The sequence below is a fragment of the Tamandua tetradactyla genome, chromosome 17 (genome assembly GCF_023851605.1).
Source record: "Tamandua tetradactyla isolate mTamTet1 chromosome 17, mTamTet1.pri, whole genome shotgun sequence".
NCBI lineage: Eukaryota > Metazoa > Chordata > Mammalia > Pilosa > Myrmecophagidae > Tamandua > Tamandua tetradactyla.
The window spans coordinates 21,315,268-21,340,307 of record NC_135343.1 but is presented as its reverse complement, the minus strand read 5'-3'; the positions used below and the strand labels follow the sequence as shown (position 1 = coordinate 21,340,307).

At 39.0% G+C, this 25,040-nt stretch overlaps 1 protein-coding gene across 7 annotated transcripts in view; it reads left to right on the top strand.

The window, feature by feature from the left end:
* FSHR (follicle stimulating hormone receptor) overlaps positions 1-25,040 on the top strand; it is a 200,018-nt gene that overhangs the window by 8,343 nt on the left and 166,635 nt on the right. The window lies entirely within an intron of this gene.

Sequence of the window (25,040 nt, the reverse complement as noted above, 5' to 3'; positions counted from 1 at the left end):
CTCCTCCTGTCTCCTCATCTCCTCTTTCCACCCTGTCAACACTTTGCTCAATACACTAGTCTCTACCCTGGCTTCCAAATATGTCTTATTTTTTCTTACCCAAATGTTGTTTTCTCCAACCTGAAATATATCCTCCTAGTTCAGGATTATTCCTCTTTTGAGACCAAAGTAAATACCCTCATTTCTCATGAAGTTTTCTTTCAGCAACAAATATTTATTGATCATATTTGTGCAAGGCAGTATCCTAGATTCTTGAGAGAGAATAATTAATAGGTGAGAGGTGTCCCTGCTTTCATGGAGTTCTTAAAAGAGAAGAACAGTAAACAAGTAATGGCAGTAACGATTTCCCTCACTCTTACCCCAAATATTTGAAATCCCCTCGGTACTAAGAGTAGCCATGGTCAAAACCACTCATTTGACAGTGAGTTGCATGTCACTTTGTGCAGTCTGGAATCATACATTGTGAGAACTGGAAGAAACGGATGCCCAGGGAAATCCAAGGAGAAGATGTGGGCCTGTCCGATGCCCAGTGATCATTGATATAAGGGTGTCTGCCTGTTCCATCTAGGACCACCCCAGGGTTGGTTTTAGGAGTCAGGCACGTCCTCTTCCAAAAACACACCCCATTCTTTAAAAGGCCAAGCATTCCTTTAAGAAAGGACCTTGCTTTATTTTACAGGGATAATAAAGAACTGGAACAAAATAGAAAGGCAAATGAGCACCAGCAAATTAATAATGGTGTTTAAGTGGCATGTATCAAAATATTTAAGTTTGACTGTAAGTTTTCAGATTTTGAAAATACAAGAGACTGGCTCCTTTGAGTCAGGATAAAAGACAATGGCACAGAAGGTCAAAATGAACAACAAAAGGGGAAACTTAGGCTGTGCTTTTTTCTTTGCCAACCTCACACTTTTTCCTAAAACTGCTTGTGCTTACGAATACTAGTTCTCCGTGTATCGAAGAGCCCAGGAGTAAAGTAATTTACCTGTCAATGGACTGTGTTTGCCACCTTCCCCTCAAAGCAGCTGTGTATAATCTCTGAAATCTGGTAATCCCACAGACCTAATTTTAACAAAGCTCAGATGCCTCTTCTGAAAATGGCATATCTTAAAAATTTCTACTTAGGCATAAGGGAAACACTCAATGGAGATCTACTGATTGTTTGTAGTCTTAAAGGCAATTTTCTTTTCTCCTAAATTTTGAACCAGTTTGTATGGCTATGCTAGCTTTAAAATAGTAAAACAGATAAAATGCAAAAGAATGCCCATTCTCTACCATCTGACCACAGTCTTAGCGAGTACTGACCAGTTAGTCCCTCACCCTTGCCCCTGCCTTGAAGTCTAGTTTCTGGTCAGGGTAGGAAGGGAAAATCATTTATTTGATTGGTGTTTGTTTTGTGGCTAAGCAGTTGTAGCATTTCTGTAAATGTACTGGGAGAAGGGGGTAGCAGAACATGCAACAAGAAACACTGTTCTTAAGTTAGGAAACAAACTAAAAGGCAACAGAAGCAAATATGAGCATTATGGGGAACAGCAAAGACATTATCTGGAATGTCCCATACAGTAGCAAAATTATTTATCATTGCCCTTGATTGGGAAAATCTGCTGAGCTCCTTCAATAAGAACATACAGTCTTGGAATGGCATCTAATTGCCAAACAAACACTAGAGACAAGTGGAAAGAGAACACACCGTTATGATTGCCAGATAGGAAAATTATAGAGTGTCTCTGGAAGTCAAGTGTTCCAATAAGTTTCTGGAGAAAGAAGAGCAAAAGTAATAGCAACAAGTGTGCATGGGTGGTTCAATAGAATGCTCATCTTCCATGCAGGAGACCTGGGTTCAATTCCTGGACCATGCACCTAAAAACAAAAAAACAAAAACAACAGTAATAGGGCCAGAACAGTGGTGGCTCAATGGCGGAGTTCTTGCCTGCCATGCTAGAGATATGGGTTTGATTCCCGGTGCCTGGCCACACAACAGAAACTATAGGGTTGTTAGTTTCCATAAAGAAGAGAAGGAGCTAGAGCATTTGATTGTGGTAGCCCTGATGTTGGTATTTTTAGGTGTCATCTCTTGGGCTGGTCATATCCCCAGAGAAGATTCTTCCAAACTCCTGCCTGGAGGGTGAAGCCCTGTCAGTGTCTGTTGATACCAGGGTTGATTTCAGGAACTGGGCAAGTCCACTCCCAAAAAGGCCCCATTCTCTAAAAGGTCAGAAATTCCTTTAAGAAAGGACCTTCTTTTATTTTACAGGGAGAACACAGACCTGAAATAAAATAAATGGCAACATGAACACCAGCAAGTTAATAATAGGGTTTAAGCGGCAGAGGTCAAAATATTTGTTTGACTAGAAGTTTTCAAATTGTGAAACTGTAAGAGACTGAATCATTTGAGTTGAGTAAAAGAGTAAGACACAGAGAATGGAGATAAGCAACAAAAGGGTTACCTGATGTCCTATCCCAAACTCTGTTTTACTCTCTAGAGACTAAATCTTTCATGTTTTGCTCAGGTGGGGAAGGGCGCTCACCTGACTGCTCCATGTAGAAAATCTGGCTGCCTTTTAAACCTCCCACCAATCCTTTTTATTTTGGCCACGTCATCCTATACTCTCCCTGATCCTGACCCCACCACTTCCAGAGACTCCCAAGGCCTCCAATTTCTGAGTGTTTGAGGAATTGTGTTTTCTAGGGTCTGCCAAGTCAGCGCTTCTCAAGCTTTAATGTGCATGCAAATCAGAGGTATATATTATAAAAATCCAGCAAGTCTGGAGTGGGTCCTGGGATTCTGTATTTCTAACCAGCTCCCAGGAGATACTGGCAATACTAGTTCCAGACCACATTCATTAAGCTTCTTTTCAATCCTAAAGTTTTACTGCTCTTTTCTTCTGTCTGTCCTTATGACTTTATGCCCTTAAAAAACAAATCCCTTCACTATCTTTACATTGGTGTTTCAGGAGGAAACAAAACAGTTGTTTAATATGCCATCTCTACCCAGGGATCTCCATTCATTAGTAAACTCACTCCAATATGTCTTCTGTCCCAATTGCTCCACTGAAAATTCTCTTATCACAGGTAACGATAAATTTCTCCTTGTTTTCAGTATGTTATGTAATGTGGTTATATATATTTTTTCAAATAAAAGTTTAATTGAGAAAAGTAATGCCCATCTCAATAACAAAACAACAAATAAGCCAATTTAAAAATGGGCAAAGGCTTTGAATAGCCCTTTCTCTAAAGAAGATATATAGGGTGGGCCACGGTGGCTCAGCAGGCAAGAATGCTTGCCTGCCATGCCAGAGGAGCCGGGTTCGATTCCCGGTGCCTGCCCATGTAAAAAAAAAATAATAATAAAGAAGATATATAAATCGAAAATAAGCATATGAAAAGATGCTAAACATCATTGGTCAATAGGGAAATGCAAATCAAAACCACAATTAGATACCATTTCACACCCACTTAGGATGGCTACTACTTAAAAAAAAACAAACAGAAAATAACAAGTGTCAATGAGGATGCAGACAAATTGGAACACTTATACATTGTTGGAGAGATTGTAAAATGTTGCAGCCACTGTGGGAATCAATTTGGCAGTTCCTCAGAAAGTTGAACCAAGAATCACCATATGACCCAGTAGTTCCACTTCTGGGAATATACCCTAAAGACATGAAAGCAGAGACTCCAACAGATATTTGTATACCAATGCTCATAGCAGCATTGTTGACAACAGCCACAGAGATGGAAGCAGCCTAAATGTCTATCGGCAGATGAATAGCTAAACAAAATGTGATATATACAGATAATGGAACATTGTTCAACATTAAAAAGGAATGAAGTTCGGATACCCACAACAACATTGATGAACCTTGATGATATCATGTTGGGTGACATAAAAAGACAAACGGATGATCTCACATCTATGAATACATAGAATAAGTCAATTCATAGAAATAGAAAGTAGATTATAGGTTATAAGGGGACAGGGGTTAAGGAGAAGGGGGAGCTTCCACTTGAGGTGATTAAAAAAAGTTTGGGGTATGGATGTTACTGTTGGGGGCACAATATTATAAATGTCATTAATATCAATAAATTATGTACATGAAAATATTTAAGATGGGAAATTCTGAGTTATATATATGTCACTACAATAAAAAAAGGTTTTTTTAAAGAAAAAAAGAGAGAGGGGAGAAACAAATGACATAATTTGGATGTCAGATTCAATATTCATGTCTCTGTCTATATGTTAATGCCTCTTAGGAACACTCCATAAGGTTGACCATCCTCTCACTTGAAACACTTTTATCTTTTGACTTCCAACTTCTGTGATTCCCTGCTAATTTCTAGTTTTCTCCTACATCTCAGGTTAAACCTTGGTCTTTTCTGTTGAGTTCTCCACTGCTACCCAGTCTAGATATTGGAATGCCCCATGCTTGATCCTAACCCTCTTCTTTCATGCATCTGTACCCTCTCCCTTGGTTATCTCATCCAGTCCCATATCTTTAAATGCCATGCACATCTGCAAAGTATATGCATGTCTGACCTTTTTGTTGAGCCCCAGATACTTATATCCAACTGAAACCTTGACATCACCATTTGTATATTTTTCTGGCATCTCAAAACCAACAAGCAGAAAATAGTATTCTTTTTTTTTTTTATTTTTATTTTTATTTTTTTTATTAATTAAAAAAAGAATTAACAAAACAATTAGAAATCATTCCAATCTACATGTACAATCAGTAATTCTTAATAACATCACATAGTTGCATATTCATCATTTCTTAGTATATTTGCATCGATTTAGAAAAAGAAATAAAAAGACAACAGAATAAGAATTAAAACAATAATAGAAAGAAAAGAAAAACAAAAAAAAACAAAAACAAAAAACCTATACCTCACATGCAGCTTCATTCAGTGTTTTAACATAATTGCATTACAATTGGGTAGTATTGTGCTGTCCATTTCTGAGTTTTTATATCCAGTCCCGTTGTACAGTCTGTATCCCTTCATCTCCAATTATCCCTTCTCTCTTTTTTTTTTTTTTTTTAATTAACGGAAAAAAAGAAATTAACCCAACATTTAGAGATCATACCATTCTACACATGCAATCATTAATTCTTAACATCATCACATAGATGCATGATCATCATTTCTTAGTACATTTGCATTGGTTTAGAAGAACTAGCAACATAACCGAAAAAGATATAGAATGTTAATATAGAGAAAAAAATAAAAGTAATAATAGTAAAATCAAAACAAAACAACACAAAACAAAACAAAAACCTATAGCTCAGATGCAGCTTCATTCAGTGTTTTAACATGATTACTTTACAATTAGGTATTATTGTGCTGTCCATTTTTGAGTTTTTGTATCTAGTCCTGTTGCACAGTCTGTATCCCTTCAGCTTCAATTACCCATTGTCTTACCCTGTTTCTACCTCCTGCTGAATTCTGTTACCAATGACATATTTCAAGTTTATTCTTGAATGTCCATTCACATCAGTGGGACCATACAGTATTTGTCCTTTAGTTTTTGGCTGGATTCACTCAGCATAATATTCTCTAGGTCCATCCATGTTATTACATGGTTCATAAGTTTATCTTGTCTTAAAGCTGCATAGTATTCCATCGTATGTATATACCACAGTTTGTTTAGCCACTCTTCTGTTGATGGAGATTTTGGCTGTTTCCATCTCTTTGCAATTGTAAATAATGCTGCTATAAACATTGGTGTGCAAATGTCCGTTTGTGTCTTTGCCCTTAAGTCCTTTGAGTAGATACCTAGCAATGGTATTGCTGGGTCGTATGGCAGTTCTATATTCAGCTTTTTGAGGAACCGCCAAACTGCCTTCCACAGTGGTTGCACCCTTTGACATTCCCACCAACAGTGGATAAGTGTGCCTCTTTCTCCGCATCCTCTCCAGCACTTGTCATTTTCTGTTTTGTTGATAATGGCCATTCTGGTGGGTGTGAGATGATATCTCATTGTGGTTTTGATTTGCATTTCTCTAATGGCCAGGGACATTGAGCATCTCTTCATGTGCCTCTTGGCCATCCGTATTTCCTCTTCTGAGAGGTGTCTGTTCAAGTCTTTTTCCCATTTTGTAATTGGGTTGGCTGTCTTTTTGTTGTTGAGATGAACAATCTCTTTATAAATTCTGGATACTAGACCTTTATCTGATATATCATTTCCAAATATTGTCTCCCATTGTGAAGGCTGTCTTTCTACTTTCTTGATGAAGTTCTTTGATGCACAAAAGTGTTTAATTTTGAGGAGTTCCCATTTATTTATTTCCTTCTTCAGTGCTCTTGCTTTAGGTTTAAGGTCCATAAAACCGCCTCCAGTTGTAAGATCCATAAGATATCTCCCAACATTTTCCTCTAACTGTTTTATGGTCTTAGACCTAATGTTTAGATCTTTGATCCATTTTGAGTTAACTTTTGTATAGGGTGTGAGAGATGGGTCTTCTTTCATTCTTTTGCATATGGATATCCAGTTCTCTAGGCACCATTTATTGAAGAGACTGCTCTGTCCCAGGTGAGTTGGCTTGACTGCCTTATCAAAGATCAAATGTCCATAGATGAGAGGGTCTATATCTGAGCACTCTATTCGATTCCATTGGTCGATATATCTATCTTTATGCCAATACCATGCTGTTTTGACCACTGTGGCTTCATAATATGCCTTAAAGTCAGGCAGCGCGAGACCTCCAGCTTCGTTTTTTTTCCTCAAGATGTTTTTAGCAATTCAGGGCACCCTGCCCTTCCAGATAAATTTGCTTATTGGTTTTTCTATTTCTGAAAAATAAGTTGTTGGGATTTTGATTGGTATTGCATTGAATCTGTAAATCAATTTAGGTAGGATTGACATCTTAACTATATTTAGTCTTCCAATCCATGAGCACGGTATGCCCTTCCATCTATTTAGGTCTTCTGTGATTTCTTTTAGCAGTTTTTTGTAGTTTTCTTTATATAGGTTTTTTGTCTCTTTAGTTAAATTTATTCCTAGGTATTTTATTCTTTTAGTTGCAATTGTAAATGGGATTCGTTTCTTGATTTCCCCCTCAGCTTGTTCCTTACTAGTGTATAGAAATGCTACAGATTTTTGAATGTTGATCTTGTAACCTGCTACTTTGCTGTACTCATTTATTAGCTCTAGTAGTTTTGTTGTGGATTTTTCCGGGTTTTCGACGTATAGTATCATATCGTCTGCAAACAGTGATAGTTTTACTTCTTCCTTTCCAATTTTGATGCCTTGTATTTCTTTTTCTTGTCTAATTGCTCTGGCTAGAACCTCCAACACAATGTTGAATAATAGTGGTGATAGTGGACATCCTTGTCTTGTTCCTGATCTTAGGGGGAAAGTTTTCAATTTTTCCCCATTGAGGATGATATTAGCTGTGGGTTTTTCATATATTGCCTCTATCATTTTAAGGAAGTTCCCTTGTATTCCTATCTTTTGAAGTGTTTTCAACAGGAAAGGATGTTGAATCTTGTCGAATGCCTTCTCTGCATCAATTGAGATGATCATGTGATTTTTCTGCTTTGATTTGTTGATATGGTGTATTACATTAATTGATTTTCTTATGTTGAACCATCCTTGCATACCTGGGATGAATCCTACTTGGTCATGATGTATAATTCTTTTAATGTGCTGTTGGATACGATTTGCTAGAATTTTATTGAGGATTTTTGCATCTGTATTCATTAGAGAGATTGGTCTGTAGTTTTCTTTTTTTGTAATATCTTTGCCTGGTTTTGGTATGAGGGTGATGTTGGCTTCATAGAATGAATTAGGTAGTTTTCCCTCCACTTCGATTTTTTTGAAGAGTTTGAAGAGAATTGGTACTAATTCTTTCTGGAACGTTTGGTAGAATTCACATGTGAAGCCATCTGGTCCTGGACTTTTCTTTTTAGGAAGCTTTTGAATGACTAATTCAATTTCTTTACTTGTGATTGGTTTGTTGAGGTCATCTATGTCTTCTTGAGTCAAAGTTGGTTGTTCATGTCTTTCCAGGAACCCGTCCATTTCCTCTAAATTGTTGTATTTATTAGCGTAAAGTTGTTCATAGTATCCTGTTATTACCTCCTTTATTTCTGTGAGGTCAGTAGTTATGTCTCCTCTTCCATTTCTGATCTTATTTATTTGCATCCTCTCTCTTCTTCTTTTTGTCAATCTTGCTAAGGGCCCATCAATCTTATTGATTTTCTCATAGAACCAACTTCTGGCCTTATTGATATTCTCTATTGTTTTCATGTTTTCAATTTCATTTATTTGTGCTCTAATCTTTGTTATTTCTTTCCTTTTGCTTGCTTTGGGGTTAGCTTGCTGTTCTTTCTCCAGTTCTTCCAAATGGATAGTTAATTCCTGAATTTTTGCCTTTTCTTCTTTTCTGATATAGGCATTTAGAGCAATAAATTTCCCTCTTAGCACTGCCTTTGCTGCGTCCCATAAGTTTTGATATGTTGTGTTTTCATTTTCATTCGCCTCGAGGTATTTGCTAATTTCCCTTGCAATTTCTTCTTTGACCCAGTCGTTGTTTAGGAGTGTGTTGTTGAGCCTCCACGTATTTGTGAATTTTCTGGCACTCTGCCTATTATTGATTTCCAACATCATTCCTTTATGGTCCGAGAAAGTGTTGTGTAAGATTTCAATCTTTTTAAATTTGTTAAGACTTGCTTTGTGACCCAGCATATGGTCTATCTTTGAGAATGATCCATGAGCACTTGAGAAAAAGGTGTATCCTGCTGTTGTGGGATGTAATGTCCTATAAATGTCTATTAAGTCTAGTTCATTTATAGTAATATTCAGATTCTCTATTTCTTTGTTGATCCTCTGTCTAGATGTTCTGTCCCTTGATGAGAGTGGTGAGTTGAAGTCTCCAACTATTATGGTATATGAGTCTATTTCCCTTTTCAGTGTTTGCAGTATATTCCTCACGTATTTTGGGGCATTCTGATTCGGTGCGTAAATATTTATGATTGTTATGTCTTCTTGTTTAATTGTTCCTTTTATTAGTATATAGTGTCCTTCTTTGTCTCTTTTAACTGTTTTACATTTGAAGTCTAATTTGTTGGATATTAGTATAGCCACTCCTGCTCTTTTCTGGTTGTTATTTGCATGAAATATCTTTCCCCAACCTTTCACTTTCAACCTATGTTTATCTTTGGGTCTAAGATGTGTTTCCTGTAGACAGCATATCGAAGGATCCTGTTTTTTAATCCATTCTGCCAATCTATGTCTTTTGATTGGGGAATTCAGTCCATTGACATTTAGTGTTATTATTGTTTGGATAATATTTTCCTCTAACATTTTGCCTTTTGTATTATATATATCATATCTGATTTTCCTTCTTTCTACACTCTTTTCCATATCTCTCTCTTCTGTCTTTTTGTATCTGACTCTAGTGCTCCCTTTAGTATTTCTTGCAGAGCTGGTCTCTTGGTCACAAATTCTTTCAGTGACTTTTTGTCTGAGAATGTTTTAATTTCTCCCTCATTTTTGAAGGATAATTTTGCTGGATATAGGAGTCTTGGTTGGCAGTTTTTCTCTTTTAGTAATTTAAATATATCATCCCACTGTCTTCTAGCTTCCATGGTTTCTGCTGAGAAATCTACACAAAATCTTATTGGGTTTCCCTTGTATGTAATGGATTGTTTTTCTCTTGCTGCTTTCAAGATCTTCTCTTTCTCTTTGACCTCTGACATTCTAACTAGTAAGTGTCTTGGAGAACGCCTATTTGGGTCTAATCTCTTTGGGGTGCGCTGCACTTCTTGGATCTGTAATTTTAGGTCTTTCATAAGAGTTGGGAAATTTTCAGTGATAATTTCTTCCATTAGTTTTTCTCCTCCTTTTCCCTTCTCTTCTCCTTCTGGGACACCCACAACACGTATATTTGTGCGGTTCATATTGTCCTTGAGTTCCCTGATCCCCTGTTCAAATTTTTCCATTCTTTTCCCGATAGTTTCTGTTTCTTTTTGGAATTCAGATGTTCCATCCTCCAAATCACTAATTCTATCTTCTGTCTCTTTAAATCTATCATTGTAGCTATCCATTATTTTTTCTATGTTTGCTACTTTATCCTTCACTTCCATAAGTTCTGCGATTTGTTTTTTCAGTTTTTCTATTTCTTCTTTATGTTCAGCCCATGTCCTCTTCATGTCCTCCCTCAATTTATCGATTTCATTTTTGAAGAGGTTTTCCATTTCTGTTCGTATATTCAGCATTAGTTGTCTCAGCTCTTGTGTCTCATTTGAGCTATTGGTTTGTTCCTTTGACTGAGCCATATTCTCAATCTTTTGAGCGTGGACAGTTATCTTCTGCTGCTGGCGTCTGGGCATTTATTCAGATTTCTCTTGGTGTTGGACCCAGCAAGGTTGTAATATTTTTCTGTGAAATCTCTGGGTTCTGTTTTTCTTATCCTGCCCAGTAGGTGGCGCTCGTGGCACCCGTTTGTCTGCGGGTCCCACCAGTAAAAGGTCTGTGGGACCTTAAACTTTGGAAAACTCTCGCCGTCCTGGGGGTTCGCTAGCCGAAACGGCTTGAGCCGGCCCGGGGTCCGAACGCAGGGATGGTTGCTGGTCGCCGCAGCCAGGGAAAGAGCCCGTCCGAATTTCCTAGTCGGCCCTGGGCAACAAGCGTGGCGGGAGGGCGCCAGCGGCAGCGGCCCGCCCGAGAGAGTGCACGTTCCCCGGGAGTCACGGGTTTGGAAGTGGCCTCCCCCACCCGTCACCGTTCTCCGCGGCCTGGGGGTTTCCGATCCAATTCTCTCAGTTGGTCCGGGGGCTGCGCGTGGTGTGGGCGCCAGCCGTCTTTGTTTCAGGGGACCGCCTCTCCAATTCTCCCAGCCGGCCCGGGAAGGGGGAAGGGAGTAACTCCGGCCGCTTGCCACCCCGCCCGGTAAGGCCCGCGCGCCTCGGCGATCTCACCCGAGCTGCTTCTCTCAGCCAGCCAGCCGTTCCAGGATGGGGTACGCTGTCTTTTTTATCTCTGTTGTGGCTTTGGGCGCTTTCTGTATCATTTCTACTCCCCTAGTAGGTGTCCTGGAGAAGAAACTAAGATCCGCGCGTCTTACTAAGCCGCCATCTTCCAGGAAGTGCCTAGAAAATAGTATTCTTAATAACATGCTCCCAAGCCTATAGCACCTCTTGTCCCAGTCTTCATTGGTACTAAAAATGCACATATCACATGTCACCAACTCTTCACCACCAAATACCATCCATCATCAAGTGCTGGGAATTTGACCTCTAAAAAGTAGTGTAAAAGTCTCCATTTCTCCCCATCCTCCTTTCCACCACCCTAGCTAAGACCTCCATAATCTCTCACCTGGACTACTAGAATAGCTCCCCATTGTCTCTCTTCCACTTGAATCTAGAATCTATTCTCCACACCGTAGTCACAGAGACTTAGAATTGCAACTATAATAAAATTCATTCAACCCATGTTTCATGACCACCTGCCACGTGACAGTATAGTGTTTTTGGTGTGGGAAATCCCACAGTGAGTCCAAGAGAAAAATTCCCTTCCCTCATGGCTTTGCCAAGGCAATAGGGCACACCATGATCTGGACTTTGCTTGTCTGTCCATAAGCATAGTGCCCATCATGTGCTGCTTGCCCAACACTGTGACGCTCCAGCCCCCTGGGCCTCTTTCTGTTCTTCAGATAGACCAAGTTCTTTCCCATCTCAGGTCTTTCACTGGCTTTTCTTTCTGTCTAGAATGCTCTTCTCTCTCCTGCTCACATCTCAACTTAAATGCTACCTCCTCAGAGAGGTCATCCCTGACCAGTCCCCAATATTAGCTTTCCCCAATTGCTCTAGAATACAACACGCTCATATGTTTCTTAAATTTACTGTACTTTGAATGTTATTTATTTGCCTATTTTCTACCCCATCCCACATCACCCACCCAAAAAAAACTAGAGCTAATATTTAATGATGTCAAAGATTTCTGCCTGTTTTGTTCACTGTTATTCCAGCATGCAGAATCGTTCCTGGCACAGAACAGATGTTCAGTGCATATATGAATTGAATAAATAAAAGTCACCCCAAGTAAATAATCACCAAAGGGAAAGACAAAATATAACATATATCTGCTAAGTTTCACTATGTCACTATGACGTATGCCTTACTTAAAACATCTCACTCAACTCAGCAGTCTTGCACTGTAGCTATTACTGTCCCCATTTTGGAAATAAGGAAGATGAAATAAAAGAACTGGCCCAAAGTCACTCAGTGTCTCAGTGTCAGAAATGAAATTGAGACGCCTGATATACCTGATAAAAAAAAATAGCCAGTCTTACACTAACCATGAAAAAAGAGAGGGGACTTCCCTCTTTTCTGAACGACTAAAGCAGAACAGTCTAAACCTGTCATCTGAGCTTCAGCACTTAGATATGTACACTGTTGAAGTCATCTATAATTACTTATCATCTTGTCCCCCAAATACAGTAAGCTCTTAAAGCTAGAATTGTGCCCCTCTCTAGTACTCAGTAATTACTCAATGAGCAGGTGAGAGAAGGAGGACAAATGGGTAAAGGAATGAGGAGTTTTGAAGAGGGAAGGAGGCCTGGAAGTAAATGTCAATGACATTTCCTGTGATAAGTTGTAAAATAATCAAAAGCTGTCTGTCTTAAGGAGCTGTTTGAGCCATTTGTATGCCTATGGAGGAGGCAGTTGGTGGGGATGGCTTCAACTCTCGGTGGCCCTTTATGTGTTTCCTACACAGACTATGCCCCTGAAATAATTAACTCTCAGCGTGTTGAGTAGCTGATCTTATGCGGTGCAGAGGCTTGCAAGAAGTGGCTTCCATGTGGATACGGAGTACTTGATAGAGGCTAGAGAATCTCTGTAGACACTCTCTAAATGGTCCTCGTTGCAGTAGATGAACCTTGATGATGCTTCAAAAGGACCATAGGGTTAAAAAGGAATCTTATTGATCTAATGACCTCACAGCCTCTTTTCTAAGATTTCTTCCTAGATTTGGGGAACTATACAACTGTTTTCTCATTTTGGATGTGACATACTCTGGGCCAAGGCTGCTCCAACAAATGAGCTTTTCCCTATGTGATAACATTTGATAGGCAGCAAGTTTGCTCAGTTGTCCCCAAATATCTCCTTTGCTTCTTGTCACAATACCATCATTAATAAATTAATCCTTAGAACTTAAAAGTTTCTTTTTCCTCATTTCTAAGACTCTATAGTTGAAATATGAAATCATCTTGGGGGATAAATTCCTTAAACTTTTACAAGCAGGCATTTTCTCTAGCTTTTTTCTTTTTTTTTTTTTCAGTTTATTCTTCACAATCCTAGTCTCATAAGACACATCACAATAAGTAAATTTTTAAAAGGAATTCCATGGTCAAATCAGTTTGGAAAATGCTTCATTCTATACCCCCATTCCAGAGCTTCACAATGCATATGGCTTAAGAAAGGCTCTAAGAGGCTGTCCAACTTTGTGCATTTCATTCAGAGTACCACAGAACCCTTCTTAGGAAAATATGACTTAGTAAGTGGTTAACCAAGAAAATGGTTTAGAAACTGGGCCTCAGTCTATACCCATAGGAACTGAGGGTGTTGAAAAAGGTAGATGTTCAATCTAAAAATGGATTATTTACAATTCTATGTGGGTCAAATCTTTGCCTGTGAATACCTGACTTTATTTTTTTGTTTGTTTTTGTTTTGGGTGCATGGTCTGAGACTCAAACCTAGGTCTCCCACATGGAAGGCAAGCATTCTGCCACTGCTGCCTTATTTTTGATATCAGATGAACTTGAGAGAGCATAGGCCCTTCCTTTTTCTTTTAAGAATGACGAAATGAGGCCCAAAGAGATGAAGACAGGTCATATGGAGAATTAAAATTATTGTCTGTCATCTTTTTCCAAAGTCAAAAACAGTAAGCAAAAAAAAAAAAACAAAGGGAAAACAGTAAGCCAGCTATTCCCAAGCCCCTATGGCAGGTTTTGCCAGAAAAGTACCTCCTCCCTCCCACAATGCATAGACAACATTCCTCCCCACTTTAAGACTCAAACCCAAGCAAATACCTTCCAGATATTATTCCACCACAGTATTTTTGATGGGCAAAGCAGAGGGAAGTAAGTTGTGGCTGGAAACAGCAAAGCAGGCATCCAGGATAAACATCTCTGAGGTTCCTGGAGTGCCCTTGAATAAAGAACAGTTGGGCCAGACAGGAGGAAATAAATGTTATCACAATGAAGTTATTCATCCCATTCTTTACTTTAATGTTTGTTGTGTGCATTATTAGTTTTAAATAATTCAGCACGCCTGTCCTAAATATTGGTCTGCTGAATGGTAATGGCTCTATCACCTACAAAATAAGGCCACTAACTGCTCTTCTTGGCAGGCATAATGGTTTCTTAAGTACTTTGATACAGTGAGCAAAACGTGTAGAAATGGAATTACAACTGAAAGGACACTGCATAGCTGCTTCAGTTTGTGAGATCCAAGGAAAAGAATAGATTTATTTTCTCCTGAACTGGACAGAGACAATGACCTTCTCTCTGTATATTTACAGTCCTGACCATCTGACTGAAGTAATTCCAGCAACAGAGAATATCTGGTTATACCAAATGGAAAACAAGTCAAAAGCAATATTAAAATCCTGAGGTTAAGCAAGCTAATACCAAAGCAAGCCAAAGGAAATGAAGATTAGAGCAGATATAAATGAAATTGAGAATAATAAAACAATAGAGAGACTCAACAAAAACATCGATAAGATCCTTAGATTGACAAAGAGAAAAAGAGAGAAGATACAAACAAATGCGAACAGAAATGAGAATGTGAACATTATTACTGACTACACAAAAATAAAAAGGATCATAAGAGAAATCTATGAAAAACTGTATGCCGTTTTACAGTTGTCTAACAAATTAGACAAACAAATTAGACAACCTAGATTAAATGGATAAATTCCAGAAACACATACAACCTACACTGACTAAAGAAGAAATAGAAGATCTCAACAGTCGAATTACAAGTAAAGTGATTGAATCCATCACCAAAAACCTCCCCACAAAGAAAAGCCCAGGACCAGATGGCTTCACAAGTGAATTCAAAGGAAAGTTAACACTAATCCTGCACAAGCTCTTCCAAAATATTGAGGGGGGGGGCAATACTTAGCTCATTCTATAAGGCCAACATCATACAAATACCAGAGCAAGATGAAGACACTAGAAGAAAATAAGATTTCAGAACAATTTCTCTTATGAATATATATGTAAAAATCATCAACCAAATACATGCAAATTGAATCCAATAGCACATTAAAAGAATTATAAACCATGATGAAGTGAGTTTTAACCAAAGTATGTAAAGGTTATTCAACACAAGAAAATCAATTAATGTAATACTCCACATTAACAAATAGAAGGGGGAATAACACATAACTATAACAAGTGACACAGAAAAGGCATTTGACAAAGCCCAGCATACTTTTTCGATAAAAAGCACTTCAAAAGATAGGACTAGAAGGAAAATTCCTCAACATGATAAAGAACATATATGAGAAACCCACAGCTAACATTATACTCAATGATGAAAGACTGAAATGGTGAAAGATCTGGAACAAGATAAGTATGTCCACTGTCACCATTATTATTCTACATTGTGCTAGAGGTTCCAGCCAGAGAAATTAGGCAAAAAAGGAAATAAAGGCATCCAAGTTGAAAAGGAAGAAGTTAAACACTCACTATTTACAGATGACATGATCCTATACAGAGAAAATTCCAAAAATCCACAATAATGGTATTAGTTCAATAAATAATAAACAAGTTCAGCAAAGTGGTGGGGTACAAGATCAACATGCAAAAATAAGTAGTGTTTCTATACACTAGTAATGAACAACCTGAGGAGAAAATCAAGAAAAAAAAATCCCATTTTACAATAGCAACTAAAGAATCTAATATCTAGGAATAAATTTAACCAAGTATATAAAGGACTTGTACATGGAGAACTACAAAACATTCCTAAAAGGATACAAAGAGGATCTAAATAAATAAAAGACATCCATGTTCATGGATTGGAAGACCAAATATTGTTAAGACGTCAGTTCTACCCAAATTGATTTACAGATTCAATGCAATCCCAATCGAAATTCCAACACCCTATTTTGCAGAATGGAAAAAGCCAATTATCAGAAGGGTAAGACTATCCCAAATAACCAAAAACATCTTGAAAAAAACGAAGTTCAACTTCGTTTCATTTCCTGACTTTAAAGCATTTTACAAAATTACAGTAGACAAAACATTATGGGACTGACATAAGGATAGATATATTACCACTAATCTATCTGATATGAACTAATTAAAATCAGCAAACTCATACAGTTAGAATCTAGAATATAAGTTACCAGCAGATAGACAGGGATTAGAGAATGGGGAACCGATGCTTAATTTGCATAGAATTTCTATTTAGGTTAATTGTAGAGGTTTGAAAATGGGATGATAGTGATGGTAGCATATTATTGTGAGTGTTTTCAACAGACTGAACTACACAGGTCAATGTGGCTCAAAGGGGAAATTCTAGGAAGTATATATACATATCTATATATATATATACATATATTACTAGAATAAAAATTAAAAGATAAAACATAGGGTTATACAACACAGTGAACCCATTGTAGACAATCTACTATAGTTTATAGTACAAGAATGTTCTTTCATGAGTTATAAAAATTTTATAATACTAATACAAGGTGGTAATAATAGGGTGGTATATAGGAAAAAATACCCCTACTATAAATTATGATTAATAATAGTACAATTTTCATAATCTGTTGTCAATTGTAACAAAGGTAACCACTGTTAAAATAAAAAGGACAATTTTTTAAAAGTGCTATCTTCAGTTGTAACAAATGTTCCACACCATTGCAAGGTGTTGGTGAAAGGGTGGTATATGGGACTCCTTTATTTTATGCATAATTGTTTGGCAAACCACAACTTTTCTAAATATTTATTTAATTGGGAAAAAGAAAGAAATTGAACCTACTCATTACCCTTCATAAAAGGATAAATTTAGCACATCTTTCTTACCTCCTCTTCTTTTCCTAAATCCCAATACCTGGGAAAATAATCTTAGTTTTTTAGATTTGTATAGCTAATATTTAATATTATCTGTCTTCTCATTCAATAATTACTTTTGCCATTTACGTTTTCATGACCATCTAATAGAAAATTTTAGGTTTCTTTGCTAACATTTTTTTTAATCACATGTTGTTCTATATTTGAAAATATTCCTAAATTCAGCATCTTCATAGCAAATCACTAACACGAAACAAGGCAGTACATCATCTATGATCTGAGACCACAGGCAGCACATCTTTATGGATTACTTATGGTGTGCACAGCCATATATCTGAGCAGAGGATACATCCCTGACACATAGACCCTTTTAATTTTAATGTAACTGTAAAGAGTAGGTACATGCATGTGCGCTCACATAGAAAAAAAGAGAAAGTTATCACATGACAATATCCTAAGGATGGAATAAGCAGAGCAAGTTTGAGTTCTGCAGAAATTCTTTGAAGGGAGAGCTGTCTATATTTCAGAATAAACATGAAACACTTCCTCAAAAATGTGAGGCATGAGCTGGGTATAAAAACAACTTGAGGGTACATGGGGGGTTCAGTGGTAGAATGCTCACCTTTCATGCAGGAGATCCGGTTTCAATTCCCGGACCATGCACTGCCCCCCACAAAAAAAAACCAACTTGAATCTATGGTCATGAGGGAGAATACATAATAGGAAGATACAATTCCTGAAAACTTAGTCAAATGGCACAAAGGAAGGAAATAGTTTTAGCTATAGAACAAAATATTATTGCCTCTAAATTATCAATTTCATTTCTAGAAATGTGCTGGGCACAGCACTGGAATTGGGCAGGGGGTGGGGTAGTTAAAGCATTTCCACTCCAGATTTTCAAATCCAAGAACCATTATCTAGCAGGAGAAAATCCAGTTCTCTTTCAATAATCTTGAAGGTTTGGGTAAAAGGAACTAAGGTGGGGCTCAGAAAAACTTAGTGGGGTTGCAATAGATAACTTTAAGAATCTCTGACTACATATAGAAAAGATTAGACCCTGCCTTAGTTTTCAACTGAGTGATAAAAATGACTTAAGCTACTAGAAGTCTTTCAGAATAGAATTGATTTTTTATTCATTTGTTCAATCACCTGAAGTAGGGAGTGGCTGCAAATGTATTATTCTCAGAAGATCTTTGTATCTGAAGCACCATGTTTCTGAAGAACTCCTTCAGAGAAACTTACTTAAACATTAGGTTAACTAGTCATTTGCACAGTAAGCAAATAGGCCCCAATGAGATCTAGAAAACTTTTCCCAGAATCAATTTGGATTTACCAATCTGCTGGTCCACAACCTGTCTTTAAAAAAAATAAATGAGTATAAATGAATAAATACTAAGAAAATATTTCAAATATCCTGCTTCCCCATTTATTGTATTTTTCCAGCTGCAGAGCTGGAAAACAGAGCTTCAGGTAAACAGCCAAGATCCACTACTGATCTGCAACCTGTCCAAAGACTTCGTTTTTGCATTGCTGTTAAGTTGCCTTTTTTCCAATAATCATTATGGTGTAAGTGACACTACAGGGGAAATCAATTTCTTTTGACTAAAAAGAAAAGCAAGTCTACCCCCCTGGAATCATAATTGGGGCTTTGTTTATTTTATTGTTGTTTGAACCCTGTGACAGCTACCCTCTTGTTTTCACCAAAGTTGAGTAGCTTGTCTGCTGCAGCCTCCGGGGAAGGTTTCCCAGCTTTTAGGAACTCCCCCCTTGAGTTGGGCATAATTAGAAACACTTAGACATCAGAATTGCATTTCCCAACAAAATGGCTAGATGTTGTTTTCCTCAAGATTGTTTAAAGAAAAAGTCCTGTAAACCCCTAAGGGGATCGGGTGTTTCTTATTTTCTCTCTAAGTAAGATGTGAAGCTACAGAAAGCATTCAAGTTCAAAAACAAGGTTGATCATGCTTGGTTTCTCTCTGCCTAGCAAGTACTGGGCATGTCGTAGACCTCAGGAGACATCTGTGAATAAATGAAATGAATGACCTGCACTAAATTGAATTGATGAATTGAATTGAGCTTTTTTGGACTGACAAGACAGCTGCCAAGAGAACAGAAGGAAGGTCAGGGTGTTCCATTCAGAACCAGCTAACCGAGGCCAGGATGTCAAACGGTCAGAGATCAGACCCTCCTGGTCATAGAGGAAACTGAAGTGAAGTGACTCACTCAAGGACAGATAGCAAAATGGAAGCAGAAATGAGACTCTAGACATAACAATAACAGCACAGGCGAGCAATGGGGTTAATGCATTGAAAACAAACCATGTGTCAGGCACGGCACTTAGAGCTTCTCTGTAGCACCTCATTTATTCCTCAGAGCAACTGTCACAACGGGCCCCCCTATTATCCCCATTTTCAGATAAAGCAACTAAGGCACACAGTAATTATGTAGCTTGCCCAAGTAGCACCTCCCAGATTTGATTTCAGGCAGCATGGCCCCAAGACACTGCTCTTAACCATTCCAAGGCATTGTCAGCAATGGAAAAAGAGTTTATAACACAGCTTTTAAAAGAATTTAAAACACAGTAAAAATAGTACAATTTTAAGGAAATGAGGGAAAAAAAAGGGAAAGGAATTTTCCCCTTCTAGCGAGTCTGAAATCATAAGCCTATCTACAAATTTTCTTAACTTAAACATTGTAAAAAAAAAAAAAAAAAAAACCCAGATTTTGTATCTCTCGGGTTTCCTGCAGTTTGGGCTCAGCAAAATCTACCAGATCATCTTGGCCAGGCCCTTGGAAAGGTGTCAGGGTCTCATTTCTGGGAATGCTCTTAAGCAAAGGATTTAAAATATAACAGTCTTGTATTTCTATTTGTCTGTCTGTGACATTGCAGAACATAGTCCCAGAACATCAAAAATATTCACTTAGCATCTTGGACCTGGAGGTCCTAGGTGGCTCTGGATCCTATGCCACATCCCCACACCAGGAGGATCAGGAATTGGGGCATGGGGTTATCTTCCTGGCCTTGGCACAAAAAAGACCTGTGCACTTAGGGATTTTCTTCTCCCATTAGCGAGGACTGACCGAGTGCCTGCACTGAGGCCTGCACTCAAGGGTTCTGACCATACTATAGGAACAGGACTACACCAGTGTTTCGAAGTATCTACTATTTTACATCAACATATCTGAGTCTTGAGAATCCTGAGCACTTGGAAATCACTGCGGCACTCCATGTGCTCTGCCATGAGTTCCTCCCTCTTCTGATGGGGAAATAGAGAGGAATCAGGCTGCCTATTTGGTAGCATGGTGGGGTAAGGGAGGCAAATGATGGCTCAGAATCCTCAGGTGTTGATGCTTTGGGCATGAGGCATAGGGGAGAGGGCAATTGCAAGGTCCATGCCCAATGCTGGCATCAGCTATCTTGTGGCCAGCTGTGTCATCTTCTGGGCTCTGTGAGGAGCACGCTGGTAAGGGGAGTGGAAGGTGAAGACAAAAGTACAGTTTGGGACATAAATCTGAGTTGAGTTTGAAACAAATGAGTGGGGATAACGAGGAAACTGATGAATGATCTGGAAAATTCAAATGCGTAATCCCCATCTGGGATGAGGACATGAAGGTGGGAGTTCCTCATGAATGCAAACTAGTTTCCACTAATGTTCAGTGTCATTTCATTTAGTCTTTCAGTTTCTTTCTGTTGGTCTTTCTTTCTTTCTTTTGGTACACACACATGAACTATCAATTGCAAAATCCTAGCACAAATTATTAATAAGATTGGCATTAAGTTCTCTAGTCTGTTTTCCACTTCCTGAAAAGTTGGGACATTATTTGTTGTCTCCAGCCTTCTGAAATCACTCCAATTCTTAATAATTCTTCAATGTTTAAGAGTTATCCTAATTTTTCCAGAGCCTTGAGATGCTGCTTATCTGTGTCTGGAAGTAGAAATGCATTCGCTCTGACTAGCCATTTTTTTCCTCTCTCCTCCCATATATTGAATTTCTTTCCAAAATGGCAAAAGGCTATGCAACAATTTCTAGGTCTATTCTCCTTAATTAAAAAGATAGAAGTCAAATAGCAGACAAGGAGTTGTTTTCTTTCATCATCTGTGAGTGTAACAGTTATCAGTAATCTGGCCCATCCCTTACTTTTCTTCCTGACCTGAATGTACATTAAAAGTCTTCTTGGTATGCTTCCATTCTTTCCGCCCCCCTCGACTCGTACTAGGCTTTAGGTTCTGTCACTATTTTGTCCTTCCCTTAATTTTGTGTTCCTTACTTTTCTGCATCATATACTTTCTTAGGTAGTACAAGAATTTTCAAGACTTTTTCTCAGCCATCGTCCCACTTGTTTATGTAATACCCATTATAAATGATTGTAATTTTATCATTATCACCTTAAGAAAACACTCCACTCAGTTTCTCAACAAATATTGAGCATGCACTGAAGTAGTTACTGTGAAGCACAAAAAGAATAAGCAGACAAGGATCTGAGCTCAGGATGCTAACAGACCAATCTGGGAGTAAGCCATGCACAAATTGAAAGCACCACAAGAGATATAAAAGTTTCGAAGAAATTCAGAGGAAGCAGTTATTACCCCTCATAAGCAGCAACATGGCATAGATGGCAGAGTGGCTCAAAGAAGAAAGGCTTCGTGATATGGATGGCAAAGGACCTGAACCTTGAATAATTTAAATAAGGGAGCATGAAGAGGTGTGTGTATGTGTTTATGTGTGTGTATGTGTTTGTGTGTGTGTGTGTGTGTGTTGTGGTGGTGGTTGAGGGAGGGGTAGGGATTCCAGGTGAGGGAAGAAGGAATATTATCAAGTACCAGCTTTTAATGAAATAAAGCAAACAAATGTGAATACTTCTTCCACTCTGCTTCCTATTCCTTCTTGTTCTTTTCCATGATTCATATTTCTTGCTACTTATTATCTTGACTCTTTTATATGCTCAGAAATACCAAGTATTTTGCAATCAGGATTATTTCTGCCTTTCCCCCACTTTCCTATCCTTTCACTGAGGCCACCCATATCCATCCTCACTTGTTCACGTTTTCTCTACCAGCTTGACAGAAGTGGATAATGTTTCTCTCTGGTGAATTCAGAAATAGAGATGTTGGATGCATGGGTCCCTGTCGGAAGCCTGCAGTCATCTCTGTAACCCTTACCCACTGTGATGGTTTGAACATGTTCTTAAAGTTGATCTATTTCTGTTGGTGTGTGAACATATCTTAAGTAGGACTTTCGGTTGAGGCTACTTCCATCAAGGTGTGACCCACCTTATTCAGGATGGAGCTTAATCCTATTACTGGCCTCCTTTATGAGAGAATGAAATTCAGGCAGAGAAAGAAAGCCACAGAAGCAAGACACTGATATCAACAAAACACAGAGGAGAAGGGGGAGACCAGCAGGATGCCATGCCATGTGTCTTGCCATGAAATAGACAAGCAAGCACCACCTGCTACTGGTCTTTGGGAAGAAAGCATCACCTTGATGATGCCTTGATTTGGACATTTTCTAAGATTGAAACCATAAGAAAATAAATCCCTACTGAACTATTTCATGGTATTTGCTTCAACAATCGGAGAAACTGAAACAAGCCCCACCACCAGAAAGGTGTGCCCTAGGTCAAGGCAGCCAAGCATCACAGTAGAATGAACCTAGGACTGAGAATGAGAAGCCCTGGGGCCTGGTTCTGGCAAAAACAGTAACTCATTATACAGCTGAGGAAAATTATCTAGCATTGCTGGGCCTCAGTTTACTCATCTATAAAGTCAAATGGAACACAATGATCCCCAAGGCCAACCCCATCAGCAGAATGAAAACTTGAGCAATGGGGAATGAACTATGACTGATATCATTCAACCGTTAAATTGCACCAGCATCATGACTAGCTCATTGTCCTTCCCAGCCCACCATTTCCATAGAACATTTATAGCTTTGTCGTTTTGTGACTCCAGAAGTTTCCATGTGGGTAAAGTTGGGAATCCTGCAACTGCTCCCAGCCTCTTTCTTCTGAAGTGTCATGATTAAGTGCCAGTAGGAATAAGCCAGAGGTTCTGGCATCTTAGCATTGACAGTTTACCCTTTAGAACCTACCCTGGGAGGAGGAGGAACAGAGATTTCCAGAGCTTGTCAGCCATCCTCAGCTTCCTGGTATTCATTTGTTAGCAACTGACATTCTGCATCACTATAGCTAGTGGCAAGGATTCTTCAAGTATATGCCTGCGTGTGATCATTTCTAGTTGTCCTTACTTCAGTGCAATATTTAAAATCAACAGTCCTGCAAATCTGAGGCAGATGATGATCTTAAAACTACTCAGATAATTGAACATTATTTTCTATGGAAAGATGAAAGCAAAGATTGATTGGCACCAATTCATTCCTTCATTCAACACATACTTATTGATTGCCTACCATGTGTCAGATATTGTTCTATGTGCTAGAGATACAGAAGATAGTAAAACAGACTAAAAAAGGAGATGATGGGGCCCATGGATCTTTTCTCCATAGGATATGATTGATAATGAACATGAAAACTAAGATTCACAATATGTTAGATGGCTATGTTTGCTATTAAGAAAAATAAAACAGAAAAGGAATAGGGAGGGCCAAAGGTGGGAGACAGACTGGCCAGGAAGCCCTTCAGAGAAGTAAACAATAAAGACCTGAAGAAATTAAAGGACTAGGCCATGAGGCCATCTAGGGAAAGAGGGTTCCAGGAGAGGGAGCATTGAGAGCACAGCCCCTGAGAAAGTGACATCATCAGCAGGATGACATGACACATTCCCTGAAGAAGCTTCCCCAAAGATATAGTGAGTAAAAAGACAAATCCCACTAGCTTAGAACTCTGGAGGACAGTAGAGACTGGAGAAGAGCCCCACAAATGCTGAATCAAAGAAACAAAAAAATATCAGGTTTAAAATTCCATCGTAGACCACCAGTCTGTGCCCACTCCCCTCCTTGTCACCTGGTCCTGTGCAGCTTGGGAGATGCTCAGAGGCTGTGGCCCGGGTCCCTCCCACCAAGGACAGAGACTGTAGAACCACGAACAGCAGTGAGTTAGAACCTACACATATCCAGGCACAGGATCTAAGTCCACAGAGGGCCAGGGAGGAACATAAGCCTGTGAGGAGTGCTGTATACAAAAGGGCCCCCAGGGGTGCAGGGGGAGAGAGAGAGAGAGGCCATGATAGAAATGTTGGCAGGAACTTTTGTGCCCTCACTCAATCTAGTTTCAGTTGGCTAGACCACCTGAAGGCAAAATGAACTTTTCTGAAGTAACTGACCTCTCTGGATTGGACCCTATCTGGCTCCCAGAATAGGATACCCTAATGGGGAAGAAACCAGAGGTAGAAATCCCTCACAGAACAAAAAAGGGGGTGGGGGTGGGGGGTTAAATTGAATTTCTATAAGATAGGACAGTTCCCAGAACTGAAAAAATGTAAGAAGAGGGGACACCGAGTGAGAGACAGAATTTAAACAAATCATAATGGCTGGGAAGAAAAGTCTGCAGAAAAATTAAAAACAGAGTGGAAGTCATGGGGAAGATGGCTAAATAGGGAGTTCTAGGGTTCACTCATCCTCCCAAAGCAGCTAGTGGACAGGTAGAAACTGAAACAACTCTTCTGGGGCCCCAGAGGCCAGGAGAGCACTGCACAGCATCCAAGGAAGAACAGGACAAAGTGACTAGAAACCGGTAAAAAACTAACTCACTCCCCAGCAGCCGTCAGTGCCCTTCCCCGATCCTGGAGGCAAATCCTGATCCTTGGCTGGCTGTTGCAGACACAGATTGCCGTGGAAGCCCTGCTCTCCAAGAACAGGGGGAGCACAGCTGAGCACTGATCATGGCTTTTGAGGGGTGAATTTACATTGCCAGGTCCCAGCTCTGAACAGCTGTTTTAACCCAACCTGGATTAAAACAACCCAACCTGGATTAACCCAACCTGGATAAAAAACCACAGCAGCCATAGTTTCAACCACAACCCCTAACAGGGTGAAGGCCATGGGGGTT